The sequence below is a fragment of the Phasianus colchicus genome, chromosome 26 (genome assembly GCF_987193195.1).
Source record: "Phasianus colchicus chromosome 26, bPhaCol1.hap1.1, whole genome shotgun sequence".
Classification (NCBI taxonomy): Eukaryota; Metazoa; Chordata; class Aves; order Galliformes; family Phasianidae; genus Phasianus; species Phasianus colchicus.
The window spans coordinates 2,989,171-3,011,607 of NC_143461.1; the positions used below are offsets into that span (position 1 = coordinate 2,989,171).

At 47.9% G+C, this 22,437-nt stretch overlaps 1 protein-coding gene across 1 annotated transcript in view; it reads left to right on the forward strand.

Annotated features, from left to right (window-relative positions):
* Positions 1-8,873: 8,873 nt before the first annotated feature.
* Positions 8,874-22,437, forward strand: part of TANC2 (tetratricopeptide repeat, ankyrin repeat and coiled-coil containing 2) — a 182,286-nt gene continuing 168,722 nt past the window's right edge. Inside the window, exon 1 of the mRNA XM_090125170.1 lies at positions 8,874-8,975. The gene's annotated coding sequence lies outside the window, so the exon portion shown is untranslated. The remainder of the gene's footprint in view (positions 8,976-22,437) is intronic.

Sequence of the window (22,437 nt, forward strand, 5' to 3'; positions counted from 1 at the left end):
ATTTTGACTGCTCACTCGTGCTGTAGGAGAACTGGAATTCTGCTGCTGGGGGCTGGCAGAGTAGTTCATGGATCTATGGTCAATACAGCCCCCACTGAAGCAGGCTGGAATGGAGATTTCCTCCCCCTGTTTCTGGCTCATTGAAATTTCACCCTGAAACTCCATTATCCAGCCATGTGGGCTGGGGGAATATGTGATGTTTGTCACTCTTGAGAGGGTTTCATCTCAAATGAGAAATCAAACTGCCCTCAGTGCTTGAGATACAGCTGGGCAGAGCCAGTATTGTTTAACTTTTTGGGAGCTTGACTGGAGGATTTACAATTCCTTGGCTTTTGCACTCTAGATTGCTAGCTGGTAAATCAATAAATAAAATAGTGCATTCCCCAACAAATCAAACAAAACCCCAACTCCTTGTGTTAATACACTTCAACTGTTTTCCTAATGTCTAAAATGTAATACACGACTTTTGGGGCATTTTGGATTAAGATGAGTTCAGCAAAACCACCAAATAGTGTTTTGGAAAACAGATTAACCTCTGTGATGAGCCACGTCTGCTTTGAGAAACATCCTACTCTGATGAGAGACACAGCACCAAGTTTTCATGTTTAGTACATTTCAACTCTGAGAACCTCCTTACGGAGATGACAGCAAACGGAAAACAGGCTATGAATAGCAATAAGCACAGATATCCAGATCCGAGCAGATTAAAGACATCCAGGAAATGGGGTGATGATGGCAGAGGGCTGTGTTTTTTACAGTGGCCTTAGGAAAGCAGGTATCTGGTGAGATGTGGTGATGCTGACCCTTCTACAGGTGGACACAGCAGGTGGGAGCTCCGGCTGAGGGAGAAGTGTTTTTCTTCATGGCAGTTCACACTTGTCCCAGTTCATCGTGGGTGAATGATGGTGGAAGGTAGAGCGCTGCAAAGAGTTGGGTTTCCAGTAGTGTTGTAACTGGTGGCTGTGGATGACTGAACTTTACTAAAAGCACACAAACAGTAGAACATCTGAGCTATCAGTGTCTGGCTCTAGGGATAATTTCAAGCAGAAACATAACCAAACTTCTTCTGAGGATCATAGAGTCATAGAACCACCACGGTTGGGAAAGACCTACGAGATCATCCAGTCCAACCTTAGCAGTCACTAAACCCCATCCCTCAACACAACATCTGAACTTTCCTCGAACACCTCCAGGGTTGGTGGCTCTTCCACCTCCCTATGCAGCCCATTCCAGCACCTGATAGCTCTTTTGGAGACGTATTTCCTAACATCCAACTGGAATTTCCCCTGGCACAACTTGAAGCCATTTCCTCTCATCCTAGTGAGACTCATCCCATCCTCAAGCTATCATGAACTGCAGTTCAGGTCACACAACGCTGAACAATGAGTGGATAACAAAGATAATCTGGGGAGCTCTGCATCACTGCTGCATCATCATGACCCATCCCTTGGACTCATTGATGCTAATCCAGCCGTTACACGAGTACTTTTATAACATGTCTGGCATGGCAGCTCCTTGCTTTATTCAGCATTTGGGGCTTCAGGTGAATGATGTTTCCTCATCGTGCTGTGGAAGCACGGCTTTGTCATGAGCAAAATTCTGACTCTGAGGAACTGGAAGATGAAGGTGTATAGGAATAGACAGAAAACATAGACGTTAATTTCAATATTTTTTTTCCTAAATTAGTTCTCATGCTTGTTGTTGTTTGGATTTGGGATTTTTAAGGCAGGTGCTGTGAAATGGAATCCTTTGCGTTGCTGGCTCTGTATGAGCACATTTTAGTTCCCTGTCTGAGTGGTGTGCTGGATGGCCATGCAGTGCCAGAACTGCCTGTAGCAAAGACAGGACTTTGGGTTTTCCCACTCTGTTTTTCCCTTGTGCAGAGTTTTTGTTTCTTTGTGCCTTATTCTCTGTTCTGCTTCTGTAGTTTCAGACTTGCCTCAGGAACAAAACATATTATTTGTCTGCAATGAAAAGAGATTTTTCTATGCTGTGCACCTGGATGAGATGATCTCATGTCTGACTGCTCAGCACTCGTATTCCTTATGAGGCACATCACGTGGTAAGAGTTAATCCACGGAGTGACTAAGCTCACCACTAATGGGAATAATTATCTGACCTGGTAATGCAATAACTTTGGTAAATATAAACAAAACGCTGCAATCATTTATTGAAACTCAGCGTTGTGTTCAAGAACGCTCATTGCTAACTCAGGAGATAAAAGTCCCTAAAATAGGGAAGCTGATGCTTCTCATGGAGTTTTCTCCTTTCCTCACTTAGTCTGAGCAATTGGAATGGCCATAGATGTCAACTTGACCTGCTCAAGCCTCTTCATATGATTAAAGGAATCCGTGGCCAATACCAACATCACAGCAGTCCCTATACTCCACAAGTGTTTGGCATGGTGAAATAGAGGGGTAACAGCAGCAGTGCCTTGCTGTCATGCACTGTGCTGTAAATAAAGCTACCAGAGTGGTAAAGCTGAACTGTTGCATACCAGAATCTAAAGCACCAACCTAGGAAAAACCAATTCCACAAGTTAAAAAACCACAATTTCCAGCAAAATTCACCGTTCAGCTTAGAAAACAGTCATGGTTTGGGTCTTACAGACCTACGTTTGTGTGATGCACAGTCGGTCTGTGAGCCTGTAGGTCGTGGCCAGGGCTCAGGGCATTTCCCAGTGAAGGGAAACACTGAAATCAGATCCAAAGCGTTGAGGGGATGCTAATTCCTGCATCCCATGTTCACTCCTTTGGCAGAAACGGTGCAGTCAGAGCCAGGCTGCAAGCACCACAGGTCAGATGTTGGTACAGATACGGTGCTAACAGACCAGCTAAAAAAGGCAGCAGTATCTTCACAGCCTTGCCCATAAACACAACAGTTTGCACCTGCCTGAGCAGGTAGGCTTGCCTGCCAAAGGAACGGCCTTAATTTACAGACTGGAGACAGATTGCACACAGAGCAGCTTCTAACAAAAGCTCCTACACCACTCAGTGTTCCCTCCTCCCCTTCAGGCTGTTAAATTATTGATGATCAGACGGCAGCTGCAAACAGATACATTCATTTCAGGACAGCCACGTCACATCCTAGCAGACTTTCTGGACCTTTCCTTGTTGCTTTAGTCGTCCCATTAGAGTTCAGTTTAAAAGTCCATTGCGTTGTTCCAAGTCGATGCAGTGACTGTGCAAACAGCTTTGCAGAGCTCTGAATTTGCTTCCAGTGACTCCGTATCAAACCAGCCCGATCTGCTAACAAACAGATGATATAACTGGCATCTTCACACATTTCAGCTTGGCTCCAAAATGCATTATGTGATCTCTCTGCCTGTTGCATAATTACCAGTAATAAAGACCAGCATTTGGAATTTAGCTGAGAATTATTTTGATGATGCACGGAGCAGAAGAGGCTCCAGATGCTCTCCTGAACAGCTATCGTTGCTTAGTAAGCAATTAGGAGCAGTCACAGTCTTTTACTGTATTTAAACAGCAAGTGGGCTACTGGGGCCTCATCCGTCTAAAAGCTTGTAAGTGCTGCTGAAATTGAGCAGTATTCCAAGGCTGGAAGCAGAAAACCCACGTGTGCCAGTGTGGTAAGCAAATATAACCATAAATAATAAAGGATACATTTGAAGTACATATATTAGACTATTAAAATATGAACCCCCACGTAAGATAAAGGCAGAACAAGGATGCTGATGGAAATGTTGCTGTATGTTGCTATAAGATAATGAAATCAGTGCTGCCTTGTTTAGAAACACCCTCTAACATGTGATGCAGGCACCTCTTGGCTCTCTGCATTGCTTTCTGTCTGCCTGAGACTCTCAATCCATCTTACATGGCATCTCCTGCAAATACCCAGCGCTGCTGACGGGTTTCTGTTTTGTTCTGTGCTTCGTATCTCACAGCAGGTAACCAAAAGCTGCACACAGAGCAAGGACGTGGATTTCTTTTTCTCTTAGAGGAGGTTCTGCTCAAACACGTCCTGCAACAGGTGGCAGTTAAAGATTTGTTTGGCTGCAAAAACGGTAGCTGCAAAATTGATGACTGCCTTGAATCAGCTCGGTCTGCTTCTCAGCAAGAAATGAGTGGCACTGGGATCCAGCAGAGCACTGGCTTCATAGATGGGAAATGTGAGCAGATAGGAATGTGAACACAAGAAAATTCAGTAATTTTCAGATATTGTCAGAATCCAGCATACTACAGACAAGAACAGGGCTCTTTTCTGAGCAATGTCTAGACCTCGTGATGGTTCATCAAGTCTTTAATAAAATAATGACTCGAAGCATGCTGGGATCAGTCCAGAGCAGGAGCCTTCAGCCTCAACGTGGGGAGAACAGATCCATGCAGACCCATTTCTTGGGCTGCAGCTGTTTGTATGGGATAAGCCTGCTTTCCTCTTCATTCCTTTCCACTGTTTCTCTTGTGATAAACACATCCTGGTATTTGTCAGCCCAGGCTGGACACAAAGATTGTTTTTAAAACATATATTGTTATGCCAACATAAAGATTTCTGTCGTTTGGTTCCTTAATTGTAGAAGGAATGTGTTCTGTGCCAGCTGTCACTGAAAGCCAAATCTTGTCTCAACGTGTATGGGTGGCACTGCAAGGTGAGTGCAGTGAGTGGGTGACCCGCTGTATGCAGAGCAAAACCTCTTCTGTCTGGTTGATTGAGCCATGCAGAAATACTTCTTGACTCTGTGGCTTCATATAATGACTTCATCCCTACGGATCTCGAGGTGGGTTAACATGGCTGGTTTAATTTGTGGGTCTGGAAGCTGCCCGTACCAAAGCACCATCTTTCCCTTTGAAAAGTCTTGTCACCTCCGTGCTGCTCTGTGTATTTGGAATCCATCCCTGTCTTTGCTCTCTGCACACCTGCAGGTTTGGTTGCTTCTCACTGCGTCGTGTGAAGGTCTGAACATATCCTGAAGCTGCATCGCTTGTGTTCAGCTAACAAAGGAGAGCTGATGAGAGAAAGCATGAGCCAAGGAGCAGCACGCAGATTCCTGGCTGTCCAGCTGGCCTGTAAAAACAAATGTGTTCCACCAGAGGAGAGAATGCAAGCTGTATGCACAGAGAATGAGGAGCTGAATCACAAGTGCTAAGAGCAAAACTCGTAGGCTATGGAGCACAATGCAGGCTTTAAGAAAGTACCATGACAACGTTCCTCTGAAAGAACCCAAGATATCTGAGGGGATGTCAGAATCGAAGTTTCTTAGATGTGAAATAGATGTTCTGAGAACGTGTTTCAGAAATTCATATCACCAGTGATAAAAGGAATTGAGAAAGATGGTAAGTGTAAGTTACTGTCATCCTGCACTACTTCTGCTGCCTTAATGACTTAGCATCTGTCAGAGAAGAAAGAGAAATGAGCAGCCGTGTAAGCCAGAGATAAAAAAGCCAAGATTTTGATATTTAAAATATTATATAGACTTGCCAATAACTAAAAAAATGATGTCAGAAAGGGATTGTTATGGTAAACAGTTACTGATGTTCAAAGAGAGAACTAAAAAACCCGAAACATTGATACTGGCTCGTTAATGACATGCCTGCAGCTCCTTCCCTGTGAAAACCACAACGCAGCTCTACCACCACCTCTGCCATCACATACAAGGACCACGTGCAGTCTGACAGCAGCTCAAACGCCACCAAGTTGTGCTTTTAAAATTTGTCATAAAGATGCACGTTCGTGTTTTCAGCGTTCTCAAGCAGTGAAATGCAGTGTGAGCCACGTGAAAGCCCCACGGAGCACCGAAACGACATCAGCCAAGCAGCAGCAAAGGAAATTGCTCCGTGCGTGTGGCATAAATGGATTGCTTGTTGGCAACCTCAGGAAATGAAAGCGGTGATGGAGTGAGATGTGAAGGATGACCTCATGCTTTACTTTTTGTAACGCGTGGGGATGATAACACGGGCAGGATTGCACTGATGCTGCTCATGTCGTGCACCTTCAGTAGCTGAGAAGAAAGAGCTGTGTTTTCAGCAGGGTTGGTACTGATATATGTGTAAATTAATGATGGCTTGTTCGAGTTGGAAAGGGAAAGGCCTGTTTTCACAAAACGAAAGTCATACTGGCTAATTGTAAAGACGTCATTTAGCCCCTATGCTGAAAATCCCTAATTCTATTAGGAAGCTCCAGGGAGGCCTCATTGTGGCCTTCCAATACTTGAAGAAAGTGCATAAACAGGAGGGGGACGGCTGTTCATGAGGGTGGATGGTGATAGGACAAGGAGGAAGGTCTTAAACTGAGACAGGGGAGGTCTAGGTTGGATATGAGGAGGAAGTTTTTCAGCCAGAGGGTGGTGAGGCACTGGAACAGGTTGCCCAAGGAGGTGTGGATGCCCCATCCCTGCAGGCATCCAAGGCCAGGCTGGATGTGGCTCTGGGCAGCCTGGGCTGCTGGTTGGCGACCTGCACACAGCCGGGGGTTGGAACCAGGTGATCACTGTGGTCCTTTTCAACCCAGGCCGTTCTGTGATTCTGTGATTTCTATGCTTCTATTTCTGCAGCTCATTACCTTCCATATCTGAAGGAGGAACACGTTCAGAGCGGTGCTCAGTGCAGACATTGGTCCCCAATGGCATTCCCACCTGTAAAACAGAAGTAGGATTTGTTTGCAAAGAGTAAAGCGTGGGAAGGGGTGGAGAAGAGGGGAAAACGGGACACGGAGGCTCAGTGATTATTTAAGAAGAAAGGGAAGAGGCTCTGAAGGCAGGAGCTGTGATTCTCTTTCAGGCACTGTTTACGTAGGCATTTTCAGTGACTTAATATATTAAGAACTGTGACACGCCAGCACTTGAGAATATTTCCCATATCAGATAGCCTGAGCCGGCTGCTAAAGTCGTTCCCCGAGGGCCAACCTCAGCCTTGTTGCATCACTGAGAGGTGATGCAGTCCGTGTGCTGGGATTCATGGCAGAACAGCGTTTGGAAAGCACACGATTTCCATTTTTTCTCTTTTTAAGCTGACACTGAGGACTGTCTGAAATTCAAGAAGTGTCTGCATTCATGCCTCATGCTCCAAAAACACTAAAGCATAGCTTAATGATTTGAATTTGTGGACAACAAGGCTAGAGTAAAGCGTGTTGTGGGAATATGATACTCTATGTAATGCATTCTCTATAATACATTTCTTCCTCAAAAACAAAAGCTTGTGATGGTCACTAAATGCCTGAAAATGGGCACGAAGCTGTGTTCCCTTCTCGGAGCAATGGTGAGATAAATGAGGACGCTGTGTCTGCTTCTCAGCTCTTTGTCTACAGAAGGATGGGGAAATGCTAAGGCAGGTTCAAAGAGGGGCCACAGAAATGATCCACCTCCTGGAAAACAAGCATTAATGATGTAAGGTTTAAGGAGCTTAACTTACTCAGCTTAATTGAAAAGAAGGTTAAGGGGTGACTTGATCGCTGTGTGTATCCACACACACCTTTAAAAAGCACCTAATAGGGAACAGCTTTGCAACAGTGCTGCCAAAAGCAGAACAAGAGCCGCTGCAGTGCTGGCTGGAGGGTTTTGGAGCAAGCAGAGTTACCTGATGGCAAGGATAACAGCACAGGGAAGGGTTATTGAGCAATGAGCTCGGCATCAGCTGGAAGAGTCGGGAGCAGTTATCGGCTTAAAGGCGCTGTGTTTCATCCAGCTTCTGGGCTGCACCAGGAGGGACTCTGGTGATCACAGAAGCATGAAGGTTGGAGAAGACCTCTCAGATCCTCTGCCCCACCACGGCCAGGACCTCAGTGCCACATCTCCGTGTTCCCCATGGGGAATGCCCCTCTCCCCCTGCCAATATGGAATCCTCCAGGCTGGAGAAGACCGACAAGGTCACATCCAGCCGTGTTCTCTCTGCTGTTGGGCCATGTGAATGGGAGTTTGCTGCTCATCCTTGAGCTCACAGGGACAGAGGCATCACCCACACGATGACAGACACGCCTGTAACCCTTTGTGCCAACACAACTCCAACCTCAGGTTTCAGGGTGCTATGGGTACACAGAATCACAGAATGGCCAGGGTTGGAAGGGATCTCAAGTATCATGAATCTCCAACCCCCTGCCACATGCAGGGCCACCAACCTCCTCATTTAATGCCAGCCCAGGCTGCCCAGGGCCCCATCCAACCTGGCCTTGAACACCTCCAGGGATGGACGGGGCATCCACAGCCTCTCTGGGCAGCTGTTCCAGCACCTCACCACTCTCATAACAAAGACCTTCCCCCTGACATCCAACCTCAATCTTCCCTGCCTCAACTTCCAACCATTTCCCCTCGTCCTGCAGTTATCTGCCCTTTCAAAGAGTTGATTCCCCTCCTGTCTGTAGGCTCCCTTTAGGTACTGAAGGCTGCAATGATTCACCCCGCAGCCTTTTCTCCAGGCTGAACCAGCCCAGCTCCTTCAGCCTGTCTTTGTAGGGAGGTGCTGCAGTCCCTGCTCATCTTTGTGGCTCCTCTGGACCCTCTCCAACAGCTCCCTGTCTTTTTTGTATTGAGGGCTCCAGACCTGGACACAGTACTGCAGATGGGACCTCACAAGAGCAGAGCAGAGGGGGACAATCACCTCCCTGTCCCTGCTGGCCACCTCTCTGCTGATGGAGCCCAGGATCCCATTTGCTTTCCGAGCTGCAGGAGCACACTGCTGCCTCATGTTCAGCTTTTCATCTATTAAGACCCCCAGGTCCTTCTCCGCAGGGCTGCTCTCAAGGACCGCTCCTCCCAGTCCGTACGGATGCCTGGGATTCCTCCCAGTGCAAAACTCTGCACTTCGCCGTGTTGAACCTCATCAGGTTCACCCGAGCCCGTGCTGCTTCCCTCCTCCTTACGCGTGAGAGCACCTGAGGCTGCTCCCGGGGAGGGGGTGGGGGGTGGAAGCAAGAGGAGGAGGGGGAGGAGAAGAAGGAGGAGGACGAGGAGGAGGAGGAGGAGGCGGCGGCGCCGGGGAGGAGCTACCTGAGGAGGCCATTTGTCGGGGAGGAACGCGGCCGTAGGGGTGAGTGAATGGGGGTGAATGAATGAGGACTGGGGGGGGGACACGGCGGGGCGCTGAGGGGCGGGGGAGCGGTGCCGAGGAGATGGCGGAGCTTCGTGCGGTGAGGGGAAGAACCCCGTCGGGGTCTTCGCACAGCTGCCCGGCCCTGCAGGGGGCGGTGACCCCATCCTGGAGGCGGCGGAGCGAACCTCGGGGCTCCCGCTGCCTCCCAGTTCCGCCTCCCCGGGTGAGGCTTCAGTTCCAGTTGCCGGCATCGCGTGTTGGGTTACTGAGCCGCTTCCTCCAGGCTAAATCCTGTGGGTTAACCGCCAGGTCCCGGCTGTGCCCCCAGACGCAGCTCCTGTTCGCTTCCCCTCTGTCTCATCCATCTCCAGAGCGGCAGATGTTCGTGCAGCAGCGGCTCTGCCCGCAGCGGTGCAGCCGCGCGTTGAGCTGCGTTGTGTTGCTGCTGCACGGAAAGGAGCTCTGTTGTCGGTATTTGCGATAGAATCACAGAATATCCTGAGTTGGAAGAGGCCCACAAGGATCATTAAGTCCAGCTTCCCCCCACACCGTTCCCTCTGGTCTTGTAGTCACGAGAGAGGAGAGCTTTCTCCTGCTGCTTTAGTGCTGACGATGCTCCAGCTGCTGTTGCTACAAGGAAAAAAAAAAAAATCAAGGCAGAGCTGTTCAAGTTTTGAGTTCCTGAAAAATCTGTTTAAATCAGCCCCAAAAAAGCAAGGTTAGAACTGGATGGAAAATCCTCTCCAGATCTGATGCTTAGTGGGTGCACCTCTGCCAACCAGCGTTGTATTTAGTTACCATAGGTGCCGCCTCTCCTCTGCTACCCTTATTACCTGCACCTTTCTACATACACCACAGCATCTGCCCATTGCTTCTGGCCACAGGCAGAGAAAAAGGCTCAAACCAAGACAGAAGCTGCCCATGTGGGCCAAGGAGCCATCAGAAGGAGGAAGCTCAGCAGAGAATTTAGGAGGAGGCAGCTGAGGTTTGATGGGTTTGATTCCTAATGACTCCTGCAGTGTGATGCTGCTCTGTCATTCTCACATCCGAGCATTTTTCTCCTCCTGCTGATGGGGACAAAAAAAGCAAGAGGACCAAACGGATGTGAATACAGAAGAGTTTACACTCAGCTTTGACTCTGCCCTCAGCTCACCCTTGCTGTTCTTAATATTGTCAGGTTTCCAGGGCTCAGTGGTCTCCTGTAATTGGGGATTTCCTTGTTTGTTGAGGTTTGTGAGGCTTGTTCTAATGACTTTCGAGCTGTTCATGCAATATCTCCTATTGCAAACAGGAAGAAAAAAATTAGAAGGTTGGAAAGTATTAATTAGAAAAACAGTGAACATTGCCTGAGAGTGTCAGGTTTGAGAGGAACATGGATGTCTGTCAGTGCATCATGGCTGTTCCTCTCGCTGTGATCCTTATTTTGGTGCACGTGGACTCCTAAAGTGTATGAAAGTAAAGCAGTCGTTGCCCAGAAGAAGCTAAAGACACAACTTGAGGAGAATCCCCACCAGCTATTGGAATACAGCCTGGACGGGAGGTGTAACCTTGCTTGGCAGTTCTGCAGATGCCATGTGATGTGTGGTAATGTGCTTAAGTCCCCAAATGCTGTTGTAAATCTGGCCCATAATCTATAGTGCATGGGCAGCAGGGATCTGGGAGCAACATCTGCTCAGGGTGTGCATATGAATAATGTCTTAATATCTTATGGCACTGACAAAGGGCCCCGCACTTCTTTTTCCACTGAAATCAGGCTGGCTTTAGGAATGATTGAAGTGATGGCAGACTCAGATCCATCACTATAGAAATGGCCTTTTAACGTTGATTCGCTTTGTTTAATTGAATCTTCAGATATTTTGCTTTCTTCCCTGTTGGCCTCACCTTCCCCTCGCTGTCTGTATTGCTTCAGGAGTGATTCCTCTCTGCTGGCTTTCCTGCTAATGCAGCAGTTGTGCTGGGCAGATGACAAAGACTGAGAGCTAACAGATGAAAGCCAACTGGTGTTACCCACGTGATTGAAAGCTGCGTTTTCCTTCTATAAACAGCATGCCTGAGGTTGCTGTTCCAGCTTGCTTTATCCCACCCATGAATGTCTGGATTTACATGTCACTCTGTGTTCTGCATTATAACTTTTTCTTTCTTTTTGTGCGTGTGACTCATTAGGGTTTACAGTCAGGAAGAGAATCTCGGGTGTAGAACACACACAAATCAGAGATAAAAATGCCTGTCCTGCAGCGCATGGAATCAGGAATATGCCCTGGGAGAGAACCTTTGCTTCCCTAAGATGCCTTTAGAATTCTTGTGTGGCGACGTATTTCCAGCGTGCCCCTGAGCGAGGGGTATCAAATGATTCTCAAAGGCTGCGTTTCTTCTTTTGTGCAGGTTATTTTGGGAATGAAAAGTGCAAAATCTGGCTGAGGGCTGTGGAAATGGGAAGGTCCCAACCCGATCAGTCCCTGTGGATTGACATGTATGGAACGTGTCCTGTTGGGACGGGGGTTGTGAGACCCACAGCCTCGTTGGCAAACAGCAGCACCTCTCAAACAGCTGCAGCTTCTGATTGTAAAGCGTCAGCAAAGCAGGCTGACATCTCCCAGAATAGCAGCAAACCTCACCTGGCTCAGCGAAGGCTTCCATTCCAATTCAGATGGGTTCTGAAGTCCTCAGTTTTCTCTTTCCTAAATGACGCTGTGCCCCCGACAGGAGCCTGAGCAAAACTGTGAGCAGTGCTGTTGGGAAAGACAGAACATCACACTTTTTGCACACCTCAACACTGCCCGGAGGGGGGGAAGCTTTTCAGAGTACAGATTCATGTACATGTACAGATATGGTTTCTTTTTCCCTTTTTGTTCCCACCCTCTGGGAATTGATTTTATTCTTAGAGGATCGGGACTCGTTTGCTGTGTTCTAAAGATGGATCCTCTTGCATGAAATCTGAAATGCAAATGTGAGTGAGTTCAGAAACGATGAGGATGAATGCAAAATTGAGCAGCAGCACTTTGTCGTAAGATGTTTTACAATCAGATTCTGCTAGCTGAGGCAAAACTACTTACTGGGACTTCCATTGCAGTGCACTTAGATTCAGAAGAGAGGAAAGCAAAGAACCAGTAGGTTGCTTTTAAAACCTAAGTAATGATGATAATCCAAGGCGCAGTGTTGAGAATTAAAGGAAATGCATTCATAATATGTGCATGTCAGTGTACATACAGCTGGAGGAGCTCCAACGTTCTTGGGCTCCTAGATATGAGCTGGTAATTGCCTCCGGTCTGCAACTATTTTTGCCAGGCAAAGCACATAATTTGGTGCTGTTCTGTTGTAAGCTATATTTTACTTCAGAAACCACAACAATCCTTTGTCCTCTGAGGAATGTGGAGCTGCATTCGTCCCTGTTTGATGGGGTTTTCTGTCTTAGCCTTTGTGCTTGGGTTTGCTATGCAGGTTAATGTCTGCTTTGTAAAGATGGGTCGGCCCCAAGCACCCCACAGCCCATATTTGTGCAAACCCTGCAGCAGATGAGGAATCCAGCTCAGACCTTCAGTCTGTCCTCTGGTTAAAGAAAGAATATCTCTGGTCAGCCCTCTGTAAGCAGCTATTATAACTGGGAAAGTGGAAGGCAGGACTGCGTCTGCTGCTTACAGCCTCACTTGTCCTCGCAGGGGTCAGCTCTGAAGCAGCATTTCTTCAAAGGCTATGAGGAGAATCACTGACACAGAGAGATGCTGTGCAGGAGTCAGGACTTTATAGCCTGGTGGATACGGCAGGAGCACGTGAGGGGTGTTGGTGATGCGAGGCCAGAGTGAACCTTCTCTTTTCCCAAAGGCCTCTTGTTACAGATTGCACATTGCTGATGCAGGTTTGAGTGGGCTTGGTACCCTGTTCCAATTGCTGCATGGCACTGTGCTGCTAACAGTGTCATTTCTGTTACTGCATCTGTTGTCCACCGAGCCAGCAAGCAGCCTTTGAGATTAAAGTTTAATCAATCCGAGTGTTTTGAGTGTGAGCAAGTGAAGACTTCATTCTTCTGGAGGACTGCAGCCTTCTGCTTTGCAATCCCTGGCAGAGATAGAATGTTCTGTCAGAAAATGTCTCCGGTGAGAAATAGCACACAAGGAATATTTTCTGTGGGATGGCATGAGCAACCTTGTGCTTTAAAGCTTGTTTATTAATTGCTTGTTAATGGGCAGCTTTTGGCAGAACTTCTTTTTGGTATGGCCTCAGGAATTTTAATGGTGCATCAGTCAGCGCGTGGAGAAAATACACTCTCAAAGCAATGAATAGGATGTTCAGGGCTTGTGTCCTTTGGTGACATGGGTGAATCAGTCATGTTCTGGTTCTGGTCAATTACAAGCTCTGCAGTAGCTTGGTTAACAGGAGGGATGTGCATTGTGTTCTCCAGCTCCAAGCAATGCATTCATTTGCATCCCCACACTCACCATCAGTGTTTTCAGACGTGCCAAACCCCAGCAGGTATCAGGAGTACTGAGGGGTGTTTTACACGTCATGTTTAAAGGCCTCTAAAAGGGATTCCCACTGCGTTTTCTGGCTGACTGAACACTTTGTATGCCATGTTTTCACAAGCAGAGGGGCCATTCCAGTCACTGTCTCACAGATGTACCAGTACGTGTTTCCTTACGTGTCAGTGTGCACAAGTTGCTCGTTGGTGGGTGTGGGGAAGTCTGGTTTTGCTCCAGTTGTGAGAAAATGGGTGCTGCTGAGCTGACTGAGCCCCTTGGTTTTCATTCCTCTGCTTCCCCTTTTGATAATCAGTGGCTGAGCTTTCCCAGAAATAGGATGTCTTCCCCTACGTTCCCAAAGACAGCATTGTTTAACAACATACCTGAAAGCAACCAAAGGTGATGGATAAACAGTGCAGTGGTAAAACTGAAGTGAGAGCACAGGCTGGCAGTTTGATGCAAGGAGCCCTGCACACACGGAGGGTTTTCTGTACCCCGTTCTTTGTGTCCTGTGTTCCTGGTCACCTTCCTTGACAGCTGGAAGGGAATTCTGAATTGCTGCTCCTTGAATGAGCTTTAACATCTACCTGATCAATTGAGTGCTGTTTTGGCAACCTGGTGGATGAAGGTGAAAGCATGCAGCAGATTCTCCCTTCCCCTGATCTGGCACGTTCCCTTTCTGGCTTGCTGAGCATCATTCCAATAGAAATGTCAGGAGCAACTCCCTCTGTAGAACAGAGGAGGAGGAGGAGGAGGGCTGCTTCTTGGTTTCCTCCACCTCCTCTAGCTTTGCACCTCATTTCTTCTGTTTCTAAGAAGTAGCTGCAGTAACAGTAATTCCATGGGAAAGACGTTGTAACGTAGGAATTGGCACATTTTCCTAGGGGAGAGGAATGGCTCCGGACCGTATATACATACATTTCCCAAATTAGATGGTAAATGTTTTGGTGGAAACTTAACACGAGCTTGGAGGCATCCTTTTTTGGGGAGGGATGATATCAGTCACCTTACAGCTGTCTGTGGAAAGCAGTGTCCCTGCTGCTGTTACGAGAGGATTCAATGGCAAAAGGTGGGAGGTGCTGCTCCTGACCGGTGGGTGCTGCAGCCACAGTCCTACAGCTGCCTGCCCTCTGAGCTCTGCTTGTCATTTCTTCCTTCTTCTGCTAAAAACTGTCCATCCTTTTGTTTTCCCTCCAGTCCAGCACATGGTTTCAATGCTTGGAATCAGTGGGCAGAAGTATTGTGGAGCCCTTAGGACTGCTGTGCACATAACACCAGGCGACACACGAGCAAGGGACTGGAGAGTTAAACAGCTTAACACATCCTGCTGTTCACCCCTTAACACACAATGTTGTATAAACATAATGTACACATAGCATGCTCTGCAGCCGTACTGTGTCTTTGTCCTTCTGTAGGCAGTGCTATTGCTAGATTGGGTTTTCTTCAATTCCAGCAGATCTCCATGCTTAGCACAGAAGCAGGCTGCTGGAGGATCGTGGGATGACAAAGGTGTTGTCCAGAGTAGAGATGCCAGGTTAGCAGGACTGGTCTTCATCTGCAATGGGGTCATTGCTGGAATGAGGAGCACTTTGGGTCTGGTCATCACTTGTGCATGTCTCCCACTCGTTCTGGGGGAGGGACACCATCAGGCTGCTGAGTGTACCGAGTGAGTCATGCTTGTGCACATCGGGCTTCCATTAACCAGGTCTGTCTGAACAGCACACAGGCTTTTGTTTAGAACATGAAAACACAGCCTGTCGCAGAATAAATCTACTTGTTGCACTGTATTTGTTAAGGATCTTCTCCTCAGTGCAGGTTCAGTGTTAAGAAATGTCTTTAAGTAGTGAAGAATGCGATGGCCAAGGCTAAATTGTATCTTGAACCAAACGCAAACGCTTCCTTAGCCAAACTACACAGAGAGGAGACAAAACCACATGGAAAACACAAATATGGGACACAAGTCCTGTATGATGCGTAAATTAAAGGTCTGTGCTACTGCTTTTGTTCTCAAGTACCACTTCAAGGCACAGCTTTAAACTCTGAAGTCACTACTGGTCTGTCTGTAGTTCAGAACTGAAAGCAGAGCATCCACCAGCCATGCCAGGGTCCGCTCCATCTGGGCACGTCCTGTGAGGTGCATTTTGTGTAGCTTTACCATCAGATTTTTGACCCTCTGCATCTTCCTCGAGGTGCCACTGCGTGCTCTGTCCCTGCGTGCCATCAGACCTCCTTCAGCTTCGCAATCTCCCGGTCCTCCCCATCCCCACACACACGTTGGTGCTGTCTGTGTGCATCTTCCTTTGTTCTGAGCCTTTCCCTGTGCTTGGAGTAGCAGAGTTCATGATGTTTTCTAGAAATGATTCTTAAAAATGGATGTATTTCTAGCCACTTTCCTACTCAGGATACCATATATCCTCCTGCGTACGTTGTGTATGGATTTGTGTGCTCCTTTGGCTTTGTCAGACTGCACCTTTTTGGGTCTGGCTCTTATTTGTGCAGCACATTGCGCGCTGCTCTGCTCTTCTGAAGCTGTATATAAATAATGGAACGTCCAGGGCTTGCTGGCACAAGTCAGCACAGAGCTGCATTTCCTGAGGCGCTGCTTCAGAGCCCTGCTTGGTTTTTTGAGTCCGCCGTGCAGGTATTTTACATACAGCTTCGTGTGGGCTTCAGTGCTGAGCCTCATCTGTCTGCTGCCTTACGTGAGCGCACACAGACCTGCGCTGAACCGGTGTGTGCACAATGCAAACAGAGGTTAAACCGACTTCCTTTCCACTGCCATCTCTTCCTGAAATGCAGAGATAGGATAATGGAGAAGCCTGCCTGCAGCACGGGAGCGGTGTTACTGTGCTGGGCTGCTGCCAACAGGAATGTCGTGTGAACGAGCTCTCAAAGAAATATCTGCTTCCTGTGGCCGGGGCCTTAACTTTGGGATATAAAGCAAAAAATGGTTAAAAAATGGGCACTGATTTAGGAACCGTCCTGCCGTACAAATGGAATCTTAACGCACAGTCAGTGGCAGCAGCCCTCCTGGGATTGTATCCAGTTGTTTTTGCCTTGTAACGTGCCTTCAGACCATTCTTCTGAGGGGTTCTATATAAGCAAAACAAGTGCCTGATTGGTTTAAAGGGAATCTCTTCAATTCTGGCTTCCATCTCAACAATTTACACGTCTGAATTTTCCCATTTCAAGAATCAAACCAGATATATCATGGGCGGGATTAAATTAATTTTATTACATGCAATTGCAGAGGTCGGAAAGGACCTCCAGAGACCATTGAGTCCAACCCCCCCTAAAGCAGGCTCCCTGCAGGCTGCACACGTCAGCATCCAGACAAAGTCTGGAATATCTCCAGAGAAGGAGACCCCACCTGGGCAGCCCATCCCAGTGCTCCATCACCCTCACCACGAAGAAGTTCTTCTGTATATTGGTGCAGAACTTCTTATGCTCCAGTTTGTGGCCGTTTCCCCTTGTCCTGTCCCCACAGACAGCTGAAAAGAGGTTGGCCACGTCCCTTTGTTTCCCACACTTAAGATACTGATAAGCATTTATCAGATCCTCTCTCAGTCTTCTTTTCTTAAGGCTGAACAGATGCAGGTCACTCAGTGCTCAACAAAACACTCATTGAGCTCCTTATTAGGCAGCATGCAGTAATGAGAAGTGTTTCTAGTATTGTGTGCAGGTTCAGCTTTGACACATGCAGCCCGGTGTTGGCACTGGGGAGCAAGGCAGGCTTGCTGTCTGACACTCTGCCCAGCACTGTGGGTCAGAGTAACTGCTGAGGCAACAGGTTGGCTTGCTGCATCTGAGGTCAGGGCTGTAGTGCATTGCTGATGCCTTGCATGTGGAGTTCAGGTAGGAGCTGAGCTTTGCAGGCACTGTTCTAACCCAGTCCAGTGAGGATGTAGAAAGCTGAAGACAGAGATGTCTGCCATTGCTTTGTGCTAAAGAAGCAGCGTTTGCAATTGGGAGGTGCAGCAGTGTTTAGGGTGCAGGATGCATTGTGTGCATGCATGCTCACAGCTGCAGAGCAGGGTCAGACAGTGCCACGTTTGTGTGCCCACGTCTGGCTCCGTCCAGCAGGTACCACATGTGGATGCACTTGTGACACCTTGAGCAGCTTTGTGGCTTGCTTTATTCCCACGTAAACAAAAGCAGCTGGCAGCTGGGTGGGACTCGCAGGTCTGTGGATGTCAGGCCTGAAGCAGCCTGCAGGATTTGTGTTCTGAGGCAGTTCTCCTCCCAGCGGGCTGATGGCAGGAGCTGTGCAGAGATTTCTGCTTCTGGAACAGAATTTGTTTTCGTTATGTGGTGGCACGATGTTGCAGTGCAATTAGAGGAGCTATTCCTGATCCTGCTATCGTTTCCAGATCTCTGCTCGGTAGTCTGCTTGGTGTCCTGTGAAAAGACGTGTGAGTGGTGATGATGAAACTGTGCATTTTCAGCTAAGTGCAGAACAAAACCGCTTTGTCTGCTTTGGGGCAGTTCTCATTCATTTCTGTTCAGAACGGTTCCAAGTGCACAAGGTGACCTTTCGAAGCGCTGTGCTGAGGCCATCGAACTCAAGTCATGTCGAGTCACCAGAGAAACTCATTTGTGTGCCCAGACATCATTACTAGTCCTGCTGATCCCTTTGGAGTCACTGGAGGACGTTTATAGATTGTCTATGAAGTTGGTGATTTTCCTTAAAAAAGAGTTATGTGTATTTATTTTAGGAATAAAGTGGACATTATCTCCTGCAAGATACAGCTAGGGAACAGTTAAGCCTTTTAATATCCCTAGGTGGGAATTAGGGAACAAGAATGGATACTTTGTAAGGAATTACTGGTTATTATTACAGACTTCTGAGAAACAGACGTGAAATTAACAGTTGTGTGTCATTTCATTACTGCTTTGGCAGTCTGCTTTCCTTTTCTTTAAGGGTAAGATGGTTGCTAGGGCTTTGTAGTGAATAACCTTTTTGTGTTCAGCTCAAGGCAGAGGATAATTATTGTATAATTTTGGTTTGTGAGGCCGTTTTAGACGTTTTTGGGAAGAAAAGAGCTTCGCTTCTGCTGCTCCCCTCTTTGCCAGATGCCCACCGTTGGCATGTTGCTCCAGCAGAAAGGGAACTCTGTGTGTGTCCTTGCCGTGTGCTCTGGGTGTTTGCATGAGGATGGGGGGATGAATGTGGCCTTGTTGCTGTGGGCTGCTGCTGCCTGGCTGTGGGAAGCATGGTCCAGTCCCGGTGTGTGTCTGCTTCAGCATCATCACTGCCATGCAGAGGTGGTGGGCAGAGCTGCTGGAAGTGCATGCTGGGTTACAGCTGGCATCCTGCAAATCCACGTAACCTGTTGGCTTCAGGGGCAAATTTTCTTCTAGGAAGCAACAGCTTTCCCTTCCCTCATGGCCCGAGAGAACTTGCTCCTCAGCCAGGCTGATCATTAGGACTTGACAGCCCTTCAGCCCTCCGTGCCAGATGGTGCAGTACAGTGGGGTGACACAGGGTGGGACCTGCTGGGTTCAGCTGGGTGTCCTGAACATGAGCATCTCATCTGAGCTGCCTTGCTTGTTCCCTCAGCAGTTATGGTGGGCCCAGCTGGGTGTCCCAAGCATGGCCATCTCATCTGAGCTGCACCGCCTGTGTCTGCCAGCAGCATGGAATGACACACAGCTGTGCCTTGCCCTGCATGCTGCAGGTCCCTGCGTGGCTCCCAGGACTCTGGGCTCCTTCTGCAGTCTCTGAGGTTGGGCAGGTCTCACGTTTCCCTGCAGCTGCACAGTGCTGCTGTCCCACGGCCTCACTGCAACTTGTGTCTGCACAGCACCCTCCTCCCTCTGTGTGTCAGTGCATTGCAGGAATGCATGTATGCATCTACTGTATGTTTTACTGCATTGCTGGATGAATGTTCACAATCCAGCACGGCAGCTGTTATCTTTTCTTCCTTGCAAATTGCTTTGCTACACATGCAAAGTCTTAGGCGAATGCAAACAACAAAAGTTAGCCTTGCTGGGAGCTACCTAGAATCGCAGACTCCATGTGTTTATGGGGTGGAAAATATTTAAAATGAGAGGAAACATATTCTTGCTTAAGGTGTGCCTCTAACTCGGGATCCATCACTTCTGCACGTTGCCGTGGCAACGCTGCAATAGCAAGGGAGTTCCTTTTATGGCTGATTTCCGAGCAGGGAGCAGGCAGGCTGGGTTACTAAGCAACCCCATCCTATGCTCCGGTAGCTAGGAGAGGCAGCCAGTGCTTTGTAATAGTGCCCGTGGTTCTGGTCATATGTTCCTTCCATCCACTTCTGTCTTTTTGGTGTGAAAATAATTGCTGTGGAGTATGCTTACTGTTCCTGCCTTTGTGGGGCTGATTTTCCCTTCACTCTGCTTTCTCTCACTTGAATATTCAGTGCAGGGACATTCACAGGAAGGAGAAGACAACGATCCATTTATCTAAAAAAAAAAAAAAATCAGAGTGCTCTATTCAACACGTGATGCTGAAGAGTGATTAAAGTGATGCCATCTGCCCAGTGTGAAAGGAGACACGTCCTCGGCCTCCCAGGTTGACAACTGATCAGTCGTCACGTTGGAGCCCCCTGGGGTGCAGGTGCTGGGATCTGCTGGAGAATTCTTCCAATCTCTGCTCTGACACAGGTTCCTTACGAGGTTTGATCTTCCCTGTCCATCCGAGGGCTGCTGATAATGAGCTGCCTGGTGGAGGAGGACGTGGGTTCATAAAGCTTAGGAAATCATTAGGAGCTGTATGGTGAAATGGAAGCATAAAGTTGGGCTGTGTTTGTATTTGAATCTCATCCTACCTGAGGTCCCCTGCTGACCTCAAACATGGCACGAGGACATCATCTGCACTGCTAAGAAGGGGTGCATTTTTCAGTCTTTCCATTCAGAGGAAGGGGGATTTGGCTTTGCAGAGGATGCCTTCAAACACACAACCCCTCCCACATACGCTGGCAGAACGAGGCCCAGGTTTCAAGTTAGCTCTGAGAATTTTGTGTGGTCACAGCTCTGCTGGGGTCAGAGCCACAGCCCGACAGTTGGGATCCCCTGGGAGCCCACTTGTGTGCAGTGCAGTGCCCTGCTTGGAGCTGTGCGCGGCTGAGCTGGGATCACTGTGAGCACACTCATCTGCCAGTTTTGAATAATGCAAATTTACTTCTTTCTTATGGATCTTCCCATCTGGGCCACTGGAGAGGAGGAGCAAATACGGTGTGTTGTCCTTGGAGCTGCAGTCTGCTGGCACCTTGTGTTGGGTCGGCTCCAAACACCACTGGGAAGTCATTGCCTGCTGCTTACAGCCTCCTTCCCTATGGGAATAACGCATTCCTAATGCATTTGCCTGCAACCAGGGAGTGCACAGGAGAGTGGGCACCCCAAAGGGGACGTGCGTCAGCATCTTGTTGGGTCATTGAGCACGTGATGTTCCGGTCAAGTAGTTAATGACCAGTGTGGTGGCAGTTCTTTCCATCCTCTAAATGAGGAAATACACGGTGAGGACTGATAGATCGTATTTGGTGCTGCAGAGAGCTTGTAACTCCTTGTCTCTGGTGACTTTTTGCAATGTGTTTCAGAAGGCAGCGCAGAGCACACAGAGCTGCAGTTGGACCATGGGATGTTGCTGGTCTGTGAGGTGCTGGGTTTGGCACTGTGTCCATCCCTCCTGCTCTGCTGGCTCTGCCACTGTCACTGCTTTTAACTGGGGTAGAAGGAGAAATGCAAACCAAGCCTAAAGCTTCTGTTGGAATGTTTAAAGGCCCCTCCTAAGCTTGGCTGTGGCATTTGCATGTCCCAAACCTTGGGGTTAATTGGCACGTGTGCTTCTAGAAACAAATGCAAACATTTTTGGTTGCACAGTTTTTATTTATTTGGAACCTTTTTTTTAGACAATATATTAGAATTCATCTGGACACAGCAAGGCAGGTTCCCCAATGATTTAATTTAGCGTTGCTCCAGTGTCTTGAAACGGGTAGTTTCAACTTGCTGTGCCAACCATAAATGTGGCCCTTCATATCTTGTACCAGTGTTCTTGTAAACAGCACTCACACCAGCCCACAGTGACATTTAGCATTACTCAATCCTTGTAAAAATGACAAACGTTGGATCCACGCTGTTGGCTGTGACTAGTCGCATATGTCAGCGATAACAGAAGACGGCACCTAAAGGTGCCCCGTGTGCTTCGCTTCCCATGTTCTGTCCTGTTGTCTGCAAATGTAAATCCCCACCGGAGTGCTCCTTGTCAGGGGAGGTGATTTCACAACCTATTTGGCGATAGGTGAGAGGTGATCCTGGTTATTTTGAGAGGATAGATGTTATTCCCTTGGAACAAGCTGACCATACCTATTGAGATGGAGTGTGGGTATGCAGCGTTGGCTGGAGCAGAGCGGGGCTGAGCCCGCTTGTTCTGTGTGATTTCAGTCCTCTGTTGTCAGCAGGAATGGTTCTTCTTAATCTTTTGTAGTAAATGTCAGGTGAGGAAGTGACAGTTCCGAAGGTAACCATTTTCCATTTATCTGCAGTCTGTAATACAGGAGCAGATACTCACTGCCTGTGAATGACCACTGCTGTCAATCCAACTTCAAATCAAATCAAAATCAAATGCTTTTCTGTGCTTCTGGAGGGATTCTGCCTGTATAATTTATCTGTAGGCAATAAAGCACGGAGTGGCAGGGAATTAACGTCTGCATTCAGTTTATTAGTTAGATGTTAAATATTTGATCACAGCGAGAAGATTCACTACGGGTGTGATACAGTGCTGTGAAACGGCTGCAGTGCCTGAAATTGATCAGATGGAAAAACGTCCTTATGTTTGTGGGAATCCGATAACCGCACGAAGTGGCATATATTATTGTATGGTGTTACTTACCGCCTAGGAAAGGGATATGAGGCTCCAGATAAGAGGGAGAAGACAAAGATTAGTTTAATCCCTTCGGTAAACATCCGCCATAGCTGGGCGAGGCAGCAGCACAGAGTGAAGCTTATAATGCTTATTTATTTCCCTCCCTGCACGTGAA